At 43.3% G+C, this 21,594-nt stretch overlaps 1 protein-coding gene across 3 annotated transcripts in view; it reads right to left on the bottom strand.

Moving 5' to 3' along the window:
* yes1 (YES proto-oncogene 1, Src family tyrosine kinase) overlaps positions 1–19,906 on the bottom strand; it is a 99,207-nt gene extending 79,301 nt beyond the window's left edge. For 2 of the 3 annotated variants that reach the window (XM_068031707.1, XM_068031706.1), the window contains exon 1: positions 19,600–19,901. The gene's annotated coding sequence lies outside the window, so the exon portion shown is untranslated. Of the gene's footprint in view, positions 1–19,599 lie in introns of all 3 variants that reach the window. The other variant, XM_068031708.1, reaches the window with a different exon arrangement.
* Positions 19,907–21,594: the final 1,688 nt, after the last annotated feature.

Genomic DNA, 21,594 nt, shown 5'->3' with positions numbered 1-21,594 from the left:
AAGTTAATCAATCATGAAGCCAAGAATTTCAATCAAATTATAACATTAAAGATGCAATTTTCAATGCAGCTTGTGCAGAGAATTCAGTTAAAGGTGAAACATTAAGGAGGGCTTGCAGAAAATTGTGGCCCAGCGTTATGTTTGCAGAAGTGTCTTCTGATGAAGAGGAATTTGAAAGCTTCAATGTTTGCCATAAAAAAACTATCACAAGCTCTCGGCATGCTGAGGGATGTTCCTTCTACAAACCCAATAAACCAGTTTAGTGAAAGTTAAGAAGATTGGGTTGAAGCTGACAGGAAGGTTGAAGTTACATGCCATTAGTGATGCAGAAATAATAGGGAGTGTCCTGAATCCTGAGAAGTTTAAGGAAACTGAAGACTCTGCAGATGATGATTTCGGTGAGGAACAGGAAATAACTTGGGTGAATGCTGCTCAGCATTTGATACACTAATCAAATTTGCTGAAAGGCAGACTTGTTATCCTGCACAAGAGGTTATACAGCTACATATTTTGCACTCTACTTTCATGCAAAAAAGACAAAGGCAAGTAGGCAAACTGACATCCGAAAGCTTCAAGGACTTGCCATAGGCTATGTCTCATCACTATCTACATCTAGTCCTTTAATGAAATTTATACATTAAGTTTACTGTTCAAGAATTTGATGCATCTTACTGCCTCAGGATTTCTGTATAATACATCATTTTGTTCTTTGCATGTAATCATTTCTCTTAAATTTAAAACTATTACATTGTATTGACTTGGTAGTACAAATCTTGATTAATCAGAATTTTCGATTACCTGGCACCTCTCAGGTCTGGTGCATGCCAGATAACAAAGAATTTACTGTGTTTTTTTCTGTAACCACTGCCAAAATGGGTTTCTCATGAGAATCACCTTACACAGGTGTGTTTTAGAGAAGTGACAGCACTTGGAAGGAGAAGCTGCACTGGAGGTGCTCTGTATGGTACCCTTGCTTTCATACTTACAAACCAAGATAAACATACCTACAACTGTAAGAGAAGCAATGTTTACCCAGGCTGCAATTCACAAATCTGTGACTGAATTGTGCCACGTGCTGCAAAGTGACTTGCAATCAAATTCATTCACAGGCACAGCACTGCTAATGTTTAAGATCAAAAAAGCATTGTCTTCTATGTCTATGGATCATTTCAAGAGACAATATTACCCACATTAGTCAACCTGTATTACACAGAAGTCTAAAATACATGACAGAGAAAGCAGTGATTAATTGAACCCTGAATTGTTACCAGCTCTTCTACTTTCCCATTTGCGGACCCATTTATGGTCTCTTGCCCCCAGGATGCTTCCCACAGTGGGTGCAATAACATGTACATACATCTGAATAGATGTGGCAGGTTCACTTCACTGAAGGACATCAGTGGACCAGTAGGGATTTTATGACAATCCATTAGATTTCAAGGTCATGTCACATTACCAGATATATTGAATTCAATGCCACTACTTGTCACAGTAGGACTTGAACTCATGACCTAAGCATTATTAATCCTGTAGCATAACCATCAAGCTACCATATCTGCATTGCTATCTCAGTACAGACACAGACTACCTTCAAATCACTAAATGACGACTTTTCTAGTTGGAGGTGCAGAAGTTCCACAGCAGCTGGCTGCTTATCTGCACCCCAATCATGCTGGTTATTAAACCATTATTTCAGTGAGTGTTTTCATACCTCCAACACCAATGATGATGACGTCTAATAGGTAGGCGACAGTGGACAACCTTGGCTCACTACATTTTTTGAGATCTGTGGGCTAGATTCACTTCCAGGAATCCACATGTTTTCACATGGTCCCAGAGCATTAACAGAAGGAAAATGAGGCAGGAGGTCGACCACCAAATTCCTATCCCAAAGAATAGCGCCTCAATGATTTTTCTTCCCCACATCATGGCTTGGAAAGGAGATACTCGGCTGTCACATTCTTGCTGGCCATCTGCAAAAAGCAATGCAAGGTGTGGGTAGGATGGTGCAGGTTGGTGGATTGGGGGTTTTCTCTCTCTAACCATCCAGTGGCTTCCAATGACAAAGTAGTAATATGGGTTCCACTGTGGAAGGCCACAAGGGTCCTGAAGCAACCTAAAATTTTTTAAATTACATTTAAGTTTTTGCAAAGCATCCTTAATTTCTCTTAACTTTTTAAAATATGTTTAGGTACATAAAAAGTATATTTAGGATTGTTTGTGCAATTTTCTTGGCAATCACTATGATACATGTACACTGACAACATTCAGCTCTACTTCTCATAAAAATCATAGAATGTTTACAACACAGAAAGAGACCACTTGGTCCATTGCGTTTGCGCTGGCCAAAAAACAGACCACCCAGCCTAATCCCACTTTCCAGGATTTTGCCCGGAGCCCTGCAGGTTACTGCACTTGAGATGCACATCCAGACACCTTTTAAATGTTGTGATGGTTTCTGCCTCTACTACTCTTTCAGGCAGTGAGTTCCAGATCCCACCCCCAACCTCTGGGTGAAAAAGCTTTTCCTCATCTCCCCTCTAATCTTTCTAACAATCCCTTTAAATCTATGCCCCCTAGTCACTGACCTCTCTGCTAAAGTAAATAGGCCCTTCCCATCCACTCTATCCAGGCCCCTCACAATTTTGTACATTTCAATCAAATCTCCCCTCAGCCTTCTCTGTTCCAAGGAGAACAACCTCAGCCTATCCAGAATGTTCCCATAGCTGCAATTTCCAGTCCCGGCAACATCCTTGTAAATCTCCTCGATACCCTCTCTAGTGGAATTACATCCTTTCTGTAATGAGGTGACCAGAGCTGCACACAGTATTCAAGTTGTGGCCGAACTAATGATTTATACAGTTGCAGCATAACCTCCCTGCTCTTATATTCTATACCTCGGCTAATAAAGGAAAGGATCGCATATGTCTTCTTAACCACCTTATCGACCTGTCCTGCTACCTTCAAGGACCTGTGGACATTCACTCCAAGGTTCCTCACTTCCTCTACACCTCTCAGTGTTCTCCCATTAATTGTGTATTCCTTTGCCTTATCTGACCTCCCCAAATGCATGACCTCACACTTCTCCTGGTTGAATTCTTTTTGCCACTTTTCTGCTCACCTGACCAGACCATTGATACCTTCCTGCAACCTACAGCTATCCTCCTTGCTATCATTTTATGCGACCTCTGCAAACTTCTTGATTATGCCCCCTACATTTATGTCCAAATAGTTAATATAAACCACAAAAAGCAGGGGACCTAGTAGTGAGAAAAGCAGGGGACCTAGTACCTCCACCACTGTTCTCAAGCCATTCACTATCTGTGCTGTAAAACCTGCTTGTCCAACATGCAGCATTGAATGAGCTGCAATTTCTTCCAGTTAAACATAGGGAAAACCAAAGCAATCATTTTACGCACCTGCCATAAACTTGGTACCCTTGCCACAGATTTCATTTTTTCCCCTGCTACTATCGCAGATTGAAACAGGCTGTCACGCAGACCCCCAGCTGCCAAAAATGAGGCAGACTAATTTCGCCACATGGACATTAAACTTCAAATTGCTGCTGGGAAGAAAAGACGACCTATTCCAAGGGGTTGCCAAGCCCCTGGCTGAAAAGACATTTTTTGCATGCGAGCAGACAGTGTTGCAACAAAGGAACCAGTCCCTGCTCCCGATACACAGAAGACGTGGTCAGACCAGTTTAGTCACATGACTAACTGGCTGTTGCAGGGTTTTTTTTTTTAAAACTTGCCACAGAGAATTTGAAGGCAGAAAGCTGTTTGCTCCTAGACTGAAAAGACCTCTCGTGGCTGGCTCGCCGCAGCCTCTCCTGTCTGCTTCCATCCCTTTCTCAAGGAACTGAAAACGACTGAAGACATATGAACCCCAAGAGAGAAAAGTCTCCCACAGTGAACAAGGTTTAAGAAGAATACTGGGCCCCAACAAAAAGCAAGACTACCTACAATCAAGGACTCTACAGTGAGCTTGAAGCACGGTAACAAGAAACTCTTCAGATATTGCCTCAAACCTCTCCACTTTGTTTTTCTTCAGCTCTTTTCTGTCTCTATTTGCACATGCGTATCGCGTATGCACACTAGTGTGGGGCATGGCGTGTATCCGTAGGTGTTAACTGCATTAGAGTTTGAGTTTTAATAAATTTCACTTTTGATTTAGATTTAGAGATACAGCACTGAAACAGGCCCTTTGGCCCACCGAGTCTGTGCCGACCATTAACCACCCATTTATACTAATCCTACACTAATCCCATATTCCTACCACATCCTCACCTGTCCCTATATTCCCCTACCACCTACCTATACTAAGGGTAATTTATAATGGCCAATTTACCTATCAACCTGCAAGTCTTTTGGCTGTGGGAGTTCCCTCCAAGTCACATGCTACCCTGACTTGGACACATTTCATTGTCATTGGGTCAATATCCTGGAACTCAAATATAAAAGCAAAATACTGCAGATGCTGGAAATCTGAAATAAAACCCCAAAAAATGCTGGAAATACTCAGCAAGCCTGGCAGCATCTGTGGAGAGAGAAGCAAAATCAACGCCCCAGGTCAGTGACCCCCCACCAGAAATGAACCAGATGAATCAGTTCTGATGAAAGATCACCGACCCGAAACGTCAACTCCGCTTCTCTCCACAGCTGCCGCCAGACCCACTGAGCACTTCCAGCATTCTTTTGGTTTTAATTTTGAACCACCTTCACCCCAAAGACTGCAGCAGTTCAAGAAAGGCCTCAACACCACCACCTCCTCCCGGCACAAATAGGGATGGGGCGGGCATGGGGAGGTGGCGGAATACAGACTTGTCAGCGCTACCAACATCCCGAAACGGGAAAAAAATCTAAATGTAAATAAAACCATGGTAGTAGGGCAAATAAACATGGCTTAAACAGATAAAGGGCAGTATTCAGAACTGATGTCCTAAAGAGTAATCAACATCTGGACTACATGTCTGAGTAAAGCAAAATCAGAAATCCTCCAGTTGATGCTGGAATTGGGGGGGGGCGGGGGGGTTGCTGAGCTGTCGAGGTTCCGCGCTGGTTAATGAGCCAGTTGGGGTAATGTCACCAATCCTTAGCAGGTTCAGCTGTCGCTGGGATACTGACTGAGACAGTGAGGAGCCTCCGCCGGCGACCTGAGCAGCTGGAAAGCGGATGAGCTCCGCCCAAAGCCCGGCCTCCGCCGCTGGAGGTGCGGATCTGCGGATCTCATTCCCACTGAGATAAAATGTCCCCAGCCCGGGACTTTTTTCCTTTTTAAACCTAAGAAAGACTGTTTCTGCTCACTTCTTTGCCTTATAATTGGAAGGCGGTGAGCAAGGATTCACCAAGGGGGAGCTCAGAACAGCGTGTGTTTTAAATTAAATCCTCTTACACTAAGACCAGGTGAAGGCTGAAAGGGACCCCTAGACACCTTTCTCACTTGGTCGTAACACAGGCTGTTCGCAACCTCAACAATGTTTGACGCCAAAGAGCTGCCAAAATCATAAGCACCAAGTCCTGCTCAACCAGCCCCCTCTGCTTGTTGGCCAAAACTGGCTCGACCAACATTCAAATTTCTCATCCCTTAATGGTATCATTGATTACTAAATCTAACTTCCCCCAACCCTACAAACATCTGAAAACTCAATGTTCCTCCAACTACAGCCTCTTACGCAACCCCCACTCTCTTCTCCCACCATTGGTGGTCGTGCCTTCAGTATATAGGCATCATGTTCTTGAATTTTCACTTACAACTCTTCTGCCTTGTCACCTTCCTCTCTTCCTTTAAGACCCTACTTAGAATCCACATCTGACTAAGCTTTTACTATTTTCACCTTCTTGGCTTGACATCAATTTTTGTCTAATTATGTTTTTGTAAAGCACCCTGAGACTCTTTATTACTAATGGTGGTACATAGTGTTGAAACCACAAACTGCTCTACATATTTATCAGAATGGAATTGAGAGCTTGCTCCTTTCTGATTGCTCTGCAGGTTTCCAAAGTATCTGATATACATGCATGGCAACCTGAAGAACCAAACTGACAACAGGTAGGGTAATACAGTAGATAATATAGTTGGATTTTCACAAGGCCTTCCATAAAGTACTGTACAGTAGACTCATGACAAAGGTTAGAACAGGTGGAGTTAGGGGACAAGTAGCTGCATGGATAGCAAGCTGAATACAAAACAGAAAACAGAGGTGTCAAACTGGCACAAAGTGGGAAGTGGTGTTCCACAAAGACTGGTGCTGGGATCATTCCTGTTCACCATTTACATAAATAATTTGAACTCAGGAATGGGAGTTAGAATTTCAAAATTTGTAGATGACACCAAATTGGGAGAGTCTAGTTAATTTAGGAGGACTGTGACAAAATACAGGAAGATGTTAATAAATTTCCAGAATGGGCATGTAACTGGCAAATGAACTTCAATATAGATAGGTGTGAGGTGGTAAGTTTTGGGAGGAAGAATGCGGTCACATACTCCTTGGACAGAAAGTATCTAGGGTAGAGGAGCACAGGGATCTGGGGTACAGATACACAAATCACCAGAAGTATTGACAAAGGCCATTATAAAAAGCAAACAGAGCAATTGGGATCATTTCTAGAGAGATAGAACTGAAAGGGAAAGGAATTCTGTTAAACTTGTTTTGAACCTTGATTAGACCATGCTTGGAGTAATGTGTCCATATTATAAAAAGGTAGACAGATACTGGTTATGGTGCAAAATAAGATTGACTAGAATGATACCAGAATTGAGAGGTTACACCTGTCCTGAAAGATTGAACAATTTGGGGCTCTTTTCTCTAGAAAAGAGAAGACTGAGAAGTGTCCTGACAGAGGTCTAAGATTATGAAAGGGCTTGACAGGGTAGAGAAGATTTGTCCACTTGCAGGGAACAACAAAACTAGATAACAAATATAAGGAGGTCACTAATAAATCCAATAGGGAATTCAGGCGCAACTATTTTACTTGAGAGTGGTTTGAATGTGGAACTCACTTTCACAGGGAGCCGTTGAGGTGACAAGCATAGATGCATTTAAGAGGAAGCTAGATAAAGATGAGGGAGAAAGGAATAAACAATGTTTTGATGGTTAGATGAAGTAGGGTGGGAGGATGAACACTGGCTTAGACCAGTTAGGTCAAATGGCCAGTTTCTGTGCTGTAAATACTAGAGATTCACTGGTACTTTCAAGTTCAGGAGGATACCCAATCTTGTAGGTAGAAACCACAGGTACAGACCTGTATACTGAGGGGATGTTGTCTTGAACAGCCTCAAGAAGCTGTGAAATACCAAGTAACATTAACATATAATCCTACTGGTTAAAGCAACAGAATCCTTGAATGATACATTCAGGAACACATTGGTTTAAAATATATACATAAAAAAAAAATGAAACTAAAAGCAAAGCCTATTGACTATTATATACTGTACAGTAACTTTCCCAAAAGTAAATTACTTTGTAATAAACCTTCAGCATTTAACTATTCTGAACGTCAAATATTAAGTTGATGGAACGAAAAATACATTGCTTAATTCGAATTATTGCATGATTTTTTTCAAAGCGCAAAGCATCTTTTCAATATTGAATATATTCTAATGTTTCATATCAAGAAGTTATTTTAGACCCGGACTCCTCTTCTTCTTTGGCCTCCTTGTCTCGAGAGACAATGGGTAAGCACCTAGAGGTGGACAGTGGTTTGTGGAGCAGCGGCTGGAGTGGCTATAAAGGCCTATTCTAGAGTGACAGACTCTTCCACAGGTGCTGCAGATAAAATTGGTTGTCGGGGCTGTTACACAGTTGGCTCTCTCCTTGCACTTCAATCTTTTTTCCTGCCAACTGCTAAGTCTCTTCGACTCGCCACTCTTTAGCCCCGCCTTTATGGCTGTCCGCCAGCTCTGGCAATCACTGGCAACTGACTCCCACGACTTGTGGTCAATGTCAGAGGACTTCACATCATGTTTGCAGACGTCTTTAAAGCGGAGACATGGCCGGCCAGTGACCAGCTCGCTGTACAATGCGTCTTTGGGGGTCCTGCCATCTTCCATGCGGTTCACATGGCCAAGACATCTCAAGCGCCGCTGGCTCAGTAGAGTGTATATGCTGGGGATGTTGGCCGCCTCGAGGACATCTGCGTTGGAGATACGGTCCTGCCACTTGATGCCAAGGATTCTCCAGAGACAGCGAAGATGGAATGAGTTGAGATGTCGCTCTTGGCTGACATACATTGTCTAGGCCTCGCTACCGTAGAGCAAGGTACTGAGGACACAGGTTTGGATTCAACCTGGGGATTCTGGCAGAAATTAAAAACCTTTTCAGTTTGATTGGTAGTATAGGATGGTACCTGAATCAGATTGCATCAACATTTTTAAGCACTCCCAGAAACTCTCAACTGTTGGCATATTTGAAGTAGCAAATTTAAAAATGGACAGAAACTGAAAGCAAGTTGATCACCATAAGTATGGAATATATACAGCCTTTCAGAGTTTTAGCTTCAAAATATATACAGCAATCAGAAGCTGGATTTCACTGCAACATATTTTAAATAGACTCTCGCAGGTTTTTCTAATTTTGAAAAGCATATTTAGCAAAATGTTGATTAAAAACAAAGAAATATTGAAATTTAATGTGAATGCAAGTGTATTTATCTGGTTTTTTTTTTTTTATAGAGATACAGCACTGAAACAGGCCCTTCGGCCCACCGAGTCTGTGCCGACCATCAACCACCCATTTATACTAACCCTACACTAATCCCATATTCCTACCACATCCACACATGTCCCTATATTTCCCTACCACCTACCTATACTAGGGGCAATTTATAATGGCCAATTTACCTATCAACCTGCAAGTCTTTGGCATGTGGGAGGAAACCGGAGCGCCCGGAGGAAACCCACGCAGACACAGGGAGAACTTGCAAACTCCACACAGGCAGTACCCAGAATTGAACCCGGGTCGCTGGAGCTGTGAGGCTGCGGTGCTAACCACTGCGCCACTGTGCCGCCTGTTTCTGCTGTAGATTATATTACAATGATTAAGTAAACTACCATAAAAACAATGAACTATGTGTAGCACAGGAGTACTGAATTTTTTCAGGTTTGCACTTGCTGCTGTTCAATATTCAGTGTATTAACACCTAATTTGTACTAATGCTTTGTCTTTCAACACACCATTAACATATTGTTTGCCTTTGCTCCGTGACCTTTTGGTCAGCTATGCGGCCTGGTCCAATCTAGACCTCCTTTGTTACCTCTTGCCCCACCCCCACCTCACTTGCTTATAACCTGTGACTTTTCTAATATTTGTCAGTTCCGATGAAGGGTCACTGACCCGAAACGTTAACTCTGCTTCTCTTTCCACAGACAGTGCTGTAACTGTTGTTCAAAATGTGAGCAGCTAGCTCTCCAAAGTCTGAAAACATTTGACCTTCAGTCATCCATTTGGCTTAATGTAACACTAAGCAGTGCCTTTTATTTACACAGCCAGCCATACTAGGAGTAGCAAATCCTCATTTCCATCTCCTGGTGCCACACTGCCTCTCTCATTCAGTCTGGAAGGCGGGACACACTGAGCCATAAACTTATGCAGTTAAAGTTCATGCTACACTGGCGAGGGAATAGTTTCACTTGTTTTTCCCCCCACCCTTCCCACCATAAACTGAAATGTGCATCATTTGTAGTACATCACAAAGCCAAATTAGTGGGAGATCTTGCCTGTTAGGAACAACCAGTTCAAATGAATCAAAGAAGGAGCTTTAAATATATACTTTGCAAGGCAGGTCTGAAAAGAGATGCAGTTGTTTTTGTCGAGGTTCATCCCGAGTAGCTCTGTAACATAGGACTCGGTGCTCTACGAGCTGTTCCCAGGGCCACACACAACTGCTGCTGGAGGACCATCAACTCAGTGAAAGACACCACTTTGGTCTGCCCGAAACTTGCTGGTCTTCCAGTGCAAAGAGTTGTCCACAGAGTGTTGCAGACTGGCGCATTCCAAGGTCCAGGACTATGTGCTGAGGGATGCACTAAAGGTTGGGGGAGGTGCCGCAAAGGCTCCATGGTGAAAGGCCACTGTGTAAGGTCCTCCCACCATAGTATACCAAGGGGCTGGAACCAGTGTAAAAACCCCTCGGCCTGTATGCACCCATTTATGTTTTTGCTGTACAATGCAAATGTACATTGCATATAAAATGGAATGGAAAGAGTTGTGAGGCAACTCATGTTCTGGACTGCTTTGAACTGTTTTGTAATGTATTTGTTTTTACAAATTTTTATGAATAAAGTATATTTTTGGAAAAAAAAGGAGCTTTAAATGTATGCACTCGCAATTCGAGTTCAATATAGCAAGAGATGTCAGTTTGTTTCCTGGTTGGCCTCAATATGTTGAAATATGAAGCTGCAGTATGCAGTGTGCAAAACAGCCACAACATTTGTGAACATGAATCTGCTTTTCCTGGAAACAGGCAATGTTCAGACAAGTAGACATTGCTTTGCAATATAATCTTGGATGCCAACAGAATTTGATGTGTTTGAACAAGTACGTGCACAGGCATGCAAACTATCACATCCCACAATGAACTAGTTTCTCTTTTTGTTAGCTGTTAATGTCACCAGTAGTGGTGGTTATATTTTCTGAATATGCTTTACAAAGCGACACATAGAAACTCCAAACTGGGAAACGTTAATAACATTCCTACAAACCAAAGAAAACCGCTTAGGACTATAAAATGTTACATACCATGCATATCAAAATGTGTCTTTAGCCTCTGATTACAGAATTTCTTTAAAGTTCAAAGTAAATTGAAATACTACCTTCAAATTACACTTTGGATAATAGCATACCAGTGTTTAATGAGTTAGTCTGAAATCCTTCTGCCCTATTTCAGCTTGACCTAAATGGGATAACATCTCCAATAAATTAATGGGGAAGAACTTTAAAATAAACATATTAAGCACAAGACCAGAGAGGAAAGAAAAGAAAAGTTCTATCCCATGTCATGCACAATTCCCCAGCTAAAGGACAAACATGTCATCAACTGGATGCAAGATTACAACTGAGGCGGGAGGAGTGCACTGTTTATTCTAGTTGCACTTCTCCACGGGTCACAACATATTAAACTTTTTCCCCCACTTACTGGTACTATTCTCTTTGGCCTCCTTATCTCGAGACAATGGGTAAGCGCCTGGAGGTGGTCAGTGGTTTGCGAAGCAGCGCCTGGAGTGGCTATAAAGGCCAATTCTAGAGTGACAGGCTCTTCCACAGGTGCTGCAGAGAAATGTGGTTGTCGGGGCTGTTACACAGTTGGTTCTCCCCTTGTGCCTCTGTCTTTTTTCCTACCAACTACTAACTCTCTTCGACTCGCCACACTTTAGCCCAGTCTTTATGGCTGCCCGCCAGCTCTGGCGAACGCTGGCAACTGACTCCCACGACTTGTGATCAATGTCACAGGATTTCATGGCGCGTTTGCAGACGTCTTTAAAGCGGAGACATGGACGGCCGGTAGGTCTGATACCAGTGGCGAGCTCGCTGTACAATGTGTCTTTGGGGATCCTGCCATCTTCCATGCGGCTCACATGGCCAAGCCATCTCAAGCGCCGCTGACTCAGTAGTGTGTATAAGCTGGGGATGTTAGCCGCCTCGAGGACTTCTGTGTTGGAGATACGGTCCTGCCACCTGATGCCAAGTATTCTCCGGAGGCAGCGAAGATGGAATGAATTGAGACGTCGCTCTTGGCTGACATACGTTGTCCAGGCCTCGCTGCCATAGAGCAAGGTACTGAGGACACAGGCCTGATACACTCGGACTTTTGTGTTCCGTGTCAGTGCCCCATTTTCCCACACTCTCTTGGCCAGTCTGGACATAGCAGTGGAAGCCTTTCCCATGCGCTTGTTGATTTCTGCATCTAGAGACAGGTTACTGGTGATAGTTGAGCCTAGGTAGGTGAACTCTTGAACCACTTCCAGAGCGTGGTCGCCAATATTGATGCACGGAGCATTTCTGACGTCCTGCCCCATGATGTTCGTTTTCTTGAGGCTGATGGTTAGGCCAAATTCATTGCAGGCAGCCGCAAACCTGTCGATGAGACTCTGCAGGCACTCTTCAGTGTGAGATGTTAAAGCAGCATCGTCAGCAAAGAGGAGTTCCCTGATGAGGACTTTCCGTACTTTGGACTTCGCTCTTACACAGGCAAGGTTGAACAACCTGCCCCCTGATCTTGTGTGGAGGAAAATTCCTTCTTCAGAGGACTTGAACGCATGTGAAAGCAGCAGGGAGAGAAAGCAGCAGGGAGAAGAAAATCCCAAAAAGTGTGGGTGCGAGAACACAGCCCTGTTTCACGCCACTCAGGATAGGAAAGGGCTCTGATGAGGAGCCACCATGTTGAATTGTGCCTTTCGTATTGTCATGGAATGAGGTGATGATACTTAGTAGTTTTGGTGGGCATCCAATCTTTTCTAGTAGTCTGAAGAGACCACGTCTGCTGACGAGGTCAAAGGCTTTGGTGAGATCAATGAAAGGAATGTAGAGGGGCATCTGTTGTTCACGGCATTTATTTCTCCTGTATCTGACGAAGGGAGAACAGCATGTCAACGGTCGATCTCTCTGCACGAAAGCCACACTGTGTCTCAGGGTAGAGGTGCTCGGCCAGCTTCTGGAGCCTGTTTAGAGTGACTCGTGGTACTATAGAGTCAATTATAAACTCTATTTTTATCCCAGAATAAAACACACCAACCAGGTTTCTTTAATAAACAACAAAATTATCAGTTTATTATAAAACAAAGTCTTAACCTGTAATGAAGCAAAGCACTAAAACACAGATCGAAATATAAAAGTTCCCTTTTTACCTTAGCCCCACACACACACACACACACCAGTTAACTGGTTAATGGGATTTCTGTTTTTAGAGCTCTATTACAGACCAAAAAAAACATGGGCTGAATACTTGCTCACTCTTGAAGAAACAACAGATATGTTGTGCTCCAAAACTGGCATACAGTCTGGCCTCCAAGTACACGTAGTTGGGTCACTGGGATCTTTTAGAACAATTCTTTTCAGGCGACGTTGAGAATTGATGTAGCAGGCTTTTCTTCAAAGACGGAGACAAGATGAGTTGACACAGTGGACTTCTCAGGGTCTTTTAGAGGGGTGCTGGAAAGCTGAGCTGGGTTGTGGTCTTCTTTCCTTACTTGCGAATTCTCTTCCCTCTTTGGAAGTTCAACCTCAGCTCAAAACAATTCAAAAGCAAAACCGAAAACAGGCCGCCAACCTTTTGACCTCCATTAATCTTGACGTGTCACTACTTGGTAAACAACTTCGCCAGCTGTCCAAAGTTCTCTTATTTATTGAGCTGGAGGTCAGGTGGTTTCCCAGAAAGGCTTGTTGCTGTTGCTGGAAGTTAAGTGGCTTCCCGGACAGGCTTGTTTTCTTCACAAGACCTCTCAGCACCCCTTTCAAAAAACATTTCCAGGGACTGTCGTTCAAAGTCAAGTGGCCTTTACATGATCTCCTTTGAAATTCCAAAGTTTAACATTTCTTGAATCTTTCAAAAATAAATCCTCAAAAAATATATTTAACAAAACAGAGGCACTTTCATAACATTAACTTGCACTTTACAGACACAGCAATTTTGATAAACCAATATGAGGGGCAGACAAAACTAACAATAAGCTGCCTTCACTCCTTCTATGTTGTAACTATTCTATGATTCTAAGTGAAATTTGTTTCCTATGCCAAAATGTAAACGACATTTGATTACTTTGTGTGATAATTTAATTCAAAAACTACTCTACATAGGCATGTAAACAGTATTCCATAATGCCTGTTATAAGTTTAGGGTCTTGCCATAGATATCTTCGCATTAGATACAGCAGCGCTAGTCAATCTTGTAAGTGATCTGAGCGTCTTATATTTAGGTGTGCCCATACTGTCCCTTCCCCACCCTATTGCAACTGTACAACAGCATGATCTGAACTGGATATTCATATCTTCCATGCATGCACAAAGGTGGACTGAGCAAACATGGTGATACAAGAACAGATATGAATGAATAAACTGCCTTATTTCAGACACTGTGGTAAGCAAACATGCTCTCACTGGCTGGGCATATGTTATGAAGATCACAGATTGCAAAAAAGAGTTCTGTTACAGATTTGGACATAATTCTGGAGTACCTTAATGTGGCCCAACACAGAAATGGATGTGTAGATAAAGAGCCCAGATACGAGTGAAATATTGCACTTTATTTTAATATCTTGTGTGCAAGAATATGAAGTAATGGTTAAACTAAGATTGTAGCATTATAGGTAGTTATCAGGTACTTCTTTAATGGGCAAGATCCACATTGTCTGAAGCATGTGCTAGAATCATATGGTAACAGTTTAATTCCAAAATATTTCCATCTGATTTCAGAATATCAATACATACTCGCACCTTTCTGAGCAAGTGTAATTTCTACTGCATTACGTCCTAGCATACACAGATGGATTTCTGGCAGTTTAAGAAATGTACTGGTTACCATAGTGCCAATGGTGAAACATGCTGAGTGTACTATTAAGTAACACAAAATCTACACTGTAGCCTAAAGGGGCATGTTCACCAAAACAAAAAATATCACTTATGCTAAATGTTCTTCAATGGAAGCGGTTAAGCAATATGTGGTACCTGATCATTTTGTAGCTTTTCACCATACATTTTAATGTTACATATTCCTTTCTCCAGGCCCCACAGTACCTTTCCTCTACTGATGCCATTCTGTCAATGGCTGAGAGATAATGCACAAGCGTAAGTTGTAGTCTGTCCAATATTCTCCTCTCACTGTAGACGAAGTGAGAGCTTGAATCCACTTACTACCATTCCATGACTTGGCACAGAACTTATGAATTAGGAGCAGGAGTAGGCCACTCGGCCCTTTGAGCCTGCTCCGCATTCAATAAGTTCATGGCTGAACTGATCACTCCAAATATCCACCGACCCCCTTGCTTATCAAGAACATGCTGGGCCAGGTAGTAAGAGCTCTAAACAGGAAACACTGTAAATGTTGCTACTTGCAGCCCCTGAGGTTATACCTGTTAAAAGAGCCCTTTATATTTCAAAGGTACAATGCCATTACTTTCACTATTAAGCTACTGGATAAAGTGGGTCATTGTCAAATTGAATATGAGGGTTTTAATTAAGGGACTTTAAGAGAGTACTGTTCTGACCAGTAATATTTCTAAATTAAAGAAGCTACTGCAAACCTTGTAACTCAGTCATTTCCCCATCAGGCAGTTTTATATATGCAACAGTACAAAGTAGATTGCACATATATACGTTTTGTAATAGGCTGCATGAATCATTTACAACTTTGACAGCAACATCTGTGATAAAGATCATAAAAGGACTCAACAGCAGACAGACATAAACTTTACATATGGAAGATTTCTGCATACTAAATGACTGTCTCTCCATATTGGTTCCTAGACGTAAGCTGGGAATGGTCATTCCAGGTAATAGTGAAGTTTCCCTTATATGGCTTTGTGAATGGGAAATGGACTCTGATAACTATTCTCCATTCATGTCACCTCTGAAAAGCTTCAGAATATTTGCCAGAAGTTGTGACGGGAATTACAGTGAGGCCATCAGCGCTCTCCGCTATGAAGGAGGGAACCTGACAGCATTTTCTGGAATACATGTGTAGTTAAATGTGGAAATCCACAAGCTGCTGTTAGTTTCCCCTGCTCCTCCACGGGGTGCCACGTTTTAATCTTTGCTGACAGACTCGATGTTTAAATGACTGCAAAGGCTTGACTCTGCTGTACTTGCCCACTAGCCCTGCATTAAAAACAGTTGAAAAAGTCTGGCCTGCTGCATTCAGGGATAATTGAGGTTTCAATGGCGTGATACATGACAATTACTGCTGAACATCCTCTCTGGCCCTGAAACATTAATTTCACAAGTGTGAAGTCTCATTCTCTAAGAAAAATTGTGTTACAGATTTCATTTAAAAAAACTATTCCTGTCTGTTTCTTATCTCTCTCCCTTCATCCCATCTGTATTTTCCAATCTTTATTTCATTTTGTGTACATTATTTAAATCTAATTTATATTTCCTAATTTATACTCTGCATGGCTCAGTGAGGATTCTTGAATCTGATTGATTGAAGAGCTATGCTGTTTCTTGCCCTGCTCACAGATCCCATCTGAAGGGCGCAGTGCTGGAAAAGATGTCGGATTAGAAAAATCTGTAGGTAGCTGACAGCAACATAAACTGTGAACTCTTTACTAAGAGCAAAATCGGGGCCATTAAACATGGGATAATTTAGGAGTATGCAACTCTCCTTCAGTATTAAACCATGCTACTAAAACAAGCAGAAAATAGAAGACAAACTGCTCGTTATGGCTATGTTACACAATGAGGCACTCAAGTAACCTTTTTTAAAATGTTGCATTCATTTCTATTGTTTCTTGCTGCAACATCAAACTATTGCCATGCTTAAACTGCACTATTTAATAGTATGTTCAACCTATTGCTTATGGATGTTACACTGGATATATTAAGTATGGTTATGTTTTAAAAACTGTGATCTTTAATGCAGTGTGAAATGGATTCGGAGAAGACATGTGGGCTCACACTAAGTCTGCCCAGAGACAAGCAAAGGATCTTGGTTACCATGTAAATAAGGAAGCCAAATCAAAGACCCTTTTGATTTTGGGTGCATGGTTGTAACATGGTTGTCTCCCAGACTCTCAGATCATAAATAGGGAGCCAGGGGCTCTAAAAGTACAAACTTGAGTTGCAATTGCTAACACCTGGAAACAATGGAAGGCTCAGATAGTTTTACTACGGTCAGACGTATGGACTCTGAGAAATTGTAAACGGCAAACGACTATTGTTCTGGATAAATTCCAACAGGCTTTCCTAGGTTTGGCAGGCTGAAAGGAGGACACGAAGACCAGCAGCAGCAGCCTCAGAAAAAAAGAGGGGGAGAAAACAACTGCTCTCAGATCACAGATACAGCAAAAGGCTGCTAGGTACTGTTCAGTTAGTGCTGATTTTGAGTTTAATTATTCAGGTAAAAGTCTTACAACATAAAATCTGGTCATATAATTCTTTAATTGGTCTGGGGAGTTCATATCTCTTGTTTTAAAGTTAACAGTCTCTACTGAGGTCATAATACATTTCATAATTGACAATACACTATCAATGCCAATAAAGACTAATTTGTTTTTACCGTATTTGACTAATAAGGGATTATATAACCTTTTACATCTGTACAGAACTATTTTACATTTGGTAAAGGTTGTGGCATAGTTTCAAATGCAACTGTCTTATTGTTTAAAATATAAAAATACAACTGTACACCATTATGAAAAATGCAAAAATATTCAACATAAAGGACTGTTAATTCAATGGAATATAAAGAATAGACAGAATACTGTGAATCCTAACATGGTAAAACTTGCGTATTTCCAAATGTAGGCTACTCAGTTACTATTTAAAAATGATACAAAATGCATTTCACTACTTGCCACTAACACTAATATTCAATGTTTCTCCCACTCCTATACTACATATAGGTAGTATTTTCGATAGTGTTACTCAGCATATATTAACTATCCATTTATAAGCCGCAGTAGTCAGATACCTGTGAATGACTAATGTTGCACATAACCCATGCAATTATTTTAGGGAGGAGCTTCTGCTATGACAAACTTAATTTTGCCTAAACAAATAAGTTACATAAGTTTTAAATAGGTCGGTATACCAAAATCAATAAAGCATCTTTCCACAGAATCAAAACAAGGCTTCCAAAAACAGTTATACATGCCAACTTTTAAAAATACACATCAGGAATATAAGCTCATTATTTCAGGGAGATTTTCAGTAGTGTAACACCATTGCTTTTGCAGCAATATGAAGCAATTTTAGATGCACATTGACATGAAAGCACTTAACTTGCAAGTAAAATTTTAGTCAGACTGGTGAATAATTCACACAACCCATCAGAATGCAGAACTGAGGCATTGCTATTGCCTGTAAAATGAAGTATTTCAGCTCCCTCCCATCCACCCAACAGGTCGATGTAAATGTAAGAACACAAGAGATAGGAGCAGGAGTAGACCATTCAGCCCCTCAAGCCTGCCCCGCCATTCAATAAGATCATGGCTGATCTGCCCCAAACCTCAACTCCTCTTTCGTGCCAGCTCTTCATAGCCCTCAACTCCCCGATATTTCAAATATCTCTCTCTACCTCCTCTTTAAATACTTTCAGTGATCTAGCCTCCACAACTCTCTGGGGTAGAAAACTCCAGACATTCTCTACCCTCAGAGAAGAAACCCCTTCGCATCTCAGTTTTAAATGAGTGCCCCCTTATTCTATGTCCCCTAGTATGAGATTCTCTCACCAGTGGATACATCTTCTCAACATCTACCCTGTCAATCCCCCTTAGAATCTTGTACATTTCAACAAGATCACCCGTCATTCTTCTAAACTCTAATGAATAAAGGCCTAACCTGTTTAGACGTTCTTGATAAGCCAACCCCTTCATCCCAGGAATCAGCCTAGTGAATATCTTTTGAACTGCCTCCAATGTCAGTATATCCTTTCTTAAATACGGGGACCAAAACTGTACACACTACTCCTGGTGCAGCCTCACCAACACCCTGTACAGTTGTAACAAGACTTTCCTATTTTTAAACTCCAACCCCCTAGCAATAAAGGCCAAAATTCCATTTGCCTTCTTAATTACTTGCTGAACAATTACAAGACTGAACAAGAGCTGGGAGGTGCCTGGTGTCCTGACATTCAACCACATTCTTTTGGGCCTCCTTATCTCGAGAGACAGTGGATACGCGCCTGGAGGTGGTCAGTGGTTTGTGAAGCAGCGCCTGGAGTGGCCATAAAGGCCAATTCTGGAGTGACAGGCTCTTCCACAGGTGCTGCAGAGAAATTTGTTTGTTGGGGCTGTTGCACAGTTGGCTCTCCCCTTGCGCCTCTGTCTTTTCAACCACATACAACCATCAAAACATTATCTGGTCATTTTTCTCATTTGCTGTTTGGAAAACTTGGTGCGCGCTAATTGATGGCCATAGTTGTCTACAAAACAGTGCCTATAACACAAGTAACTCATTGACTATGAAGCACTTTGGGGCATTGAAAAGGCAAAAAGTATAAATGCAGTTTTTTTTTATTTTAAAGAAAATACACGGATGGTATACTGGAGTGCATGATGACCATGAGCTTAATTTTCCTCTTGAAACATGAAGGGATAATTATGTGGCAAACTTTTCATTCGGAGGGACAAAATCTTACGAACTTTCTATATTAAGCTTAATGCCAACTCCTGATGAAAGGCAGTAGAACACCTGAAGGGTTAGCTAAAGCCAGGGAGACCCAAAGTGGCTTTATAGTGAATGTAGTTTGAACCTTAGGCAATGGGCCACCAAATTGCAATTAGGTGTTGATCTGGAGGGGGTCGGGTGGGGGGTGAGGAAATGGGGGTGGGGGGTGAACCCCGGGAAAGTGGCCCTTCCATTACACGGTTCCGAGTCGGAAACGGCCCGGGACAGACACAAACCCGGTGACCGGGCCCGGGCCGCTTCCACACCCACAGCCCACTCACCTTCTCTCCACTCGGGGCTCCGTGTTGTCTTCACACCCGCATCACTTCAGCTGCTCTTCCTGCAGCCGGGAGGACGGGGCGGCCCCGACTTACTGCACCGCCGCCAACATGGCCGCTTCCCCCGCCAGCTCCACACGGCCAGACAGCAAACACCGAGCGGACAGCGAGAAGCCAAATCAAACCCAAGCGCAAACTCCAGGCTCTGTACCTACATCATCGTCCCGCCAACCGCCGGTTCACTCACAGCAGCTGCAGCTAACACAAGATGGCGTCCCTATAGGGGACAGAAAGGAGCTCCACACCGCCCCCTGCTGCAGCTCCGGCTCCACACCGCCCCCTGCTGCAGCTCCGGCTCCACACCGCCCCCTGCTGCAGCTCCGGCTCCACACCGCCCCCTGCTGCAGCTCCGGCTCCACACCGCCCCCTGCTGCAGCTCCGGCTCCACACCGCCCCCTGCTGCAGCTCCGGCTCCACACCGCCCCCTGCTGCAGCTCCAGCTCCACACCGCCCCCTGCTGCAGCTCCACACTGCCTCCTGCTGCAGCTCCAAAACGCTCCCTGCTGCAGCTCCAGCTCCACACTGCCCCTTGCTGCAGCTTCACACAGCCCCCTGCATCTCCATATCACTCATTGCTGCAGTCCACACAGCCCCCTGCAGCTCCCGTTCCACACTCTTCCCCGCTCCAGCTCCACAATGTCTTCTGCTGCAGCACCAGCTCCACTGCCCCCTGCAGCTCCACATGAACAACTACAACTCCAGCCCCACACTGCCACCTGCTGGGGAAATCAATATGTCACATTACGTTGCCCCTGCCGCCGCCACCACCATCACCGCCCCCCCCACACACACACATATTAACAGGGTGCTCCACATCGTCACCTGCAGGTCTAGGCACACACCAACAAAATGCACCACCTCACAATTTGCTCTGTTGAAATTTATTTACTGATTACACAGGTCTGGAGAGGCTTACAGAGATAAGTTAGGGACCCAGAGGCATTTGAGCACAAGGGAAAGAGTTTCAAATCTGAGGCATTGGTGGACTGGGAGCCAATGTAGGTCCACAAGCACGTGAATAATGGGTGAATCTTGAGGATGAGCTCAGGTTTATTGAAGGTGGAAGATAGGAGGCTGGCAAGGACAGCATTGGAACAGTCCAGTCTGGAGACATAGGGACCGGTTCTGGGGAAGGTGCAACCTATACAGGTCAGACAAGTTGCATCTCAACAGGGCCAGGATGAATGTCCTTCTGGGGTGGTTTGCTAGTGCTGTTAGGTAGGGTTTAAACTAACTTGGCAGGGGATGGGAACCAGGATGAAGCATTAGGAAGGATAAACAAGGTGCATAAAGGATTAGGAAAAGCAGATAACACTAGAGTAAGAAATCGTAAGGTATTAGGTGGGGTCAGACCAACAGGTAATGCAATAAGCTCTAAATAGTTTGGATGGAGCAGTTTTTGTCAGGTGTGTCCAGGAAGGTTTCCTGACTCAATATGGAGATAGGCCGACTAGAGGGGAGTGTTGGACTTGGTGCTTGGCAACGAACCAGGCCAGGTGGCAGATCTCTCGGTGGGAGAGCATTTCGGTGATAGTGATCACAACTCCCTGACCTTTACGATAGTCATGGAGAGGGACAGGAGCAGACGGGATGGGAAAATATTTAATTGGGGAAGGGGGAATTACAATGCTATTAGGCAGGAACTGGGGAGCATAAATTGGGAACAGATGTTCTCAGGGAAATGCACGACAGAAATGTGGAGGTTGTTTAGGGAGCACTTGCTGCGACTGCTGGATAGGTTTGTCCCGATGAGGCAGGGAAGGGATGGTAGGGTGAAGGAACCTTGGATGACAAGAGATGTGGAACAGCTAGTCAAGAGGAAGAAGGAAGCTTACTTAAGGTTGAGGAAGCAAGGATCAGACAGGGCTCTAGAGGGTTACAAGGTAGCCAGGAAGGAACTGAAGAATGGACTTAGGAGAGCTAGAAGGGGACATGAAA

Source organism: Heterodontus francisci, chromosome 5, assembly GCF_036365525.1.
Source record: "Heterodontus francisci isolate sHetFra1 chromosome 5, sHetFra1.hap1, whole genome shotgun sequence".
NCBI lineage: Eukaryota > Metazoa > Chordata > Chondrichthyes > Heterodontiformes > Heterodontidae > Heterodontus > Heterodontus francisci.
Note: the sequence above shows the minus strand (reverse complement) of the source record. Positions and strands in the feature narration are given on the sequence as shown.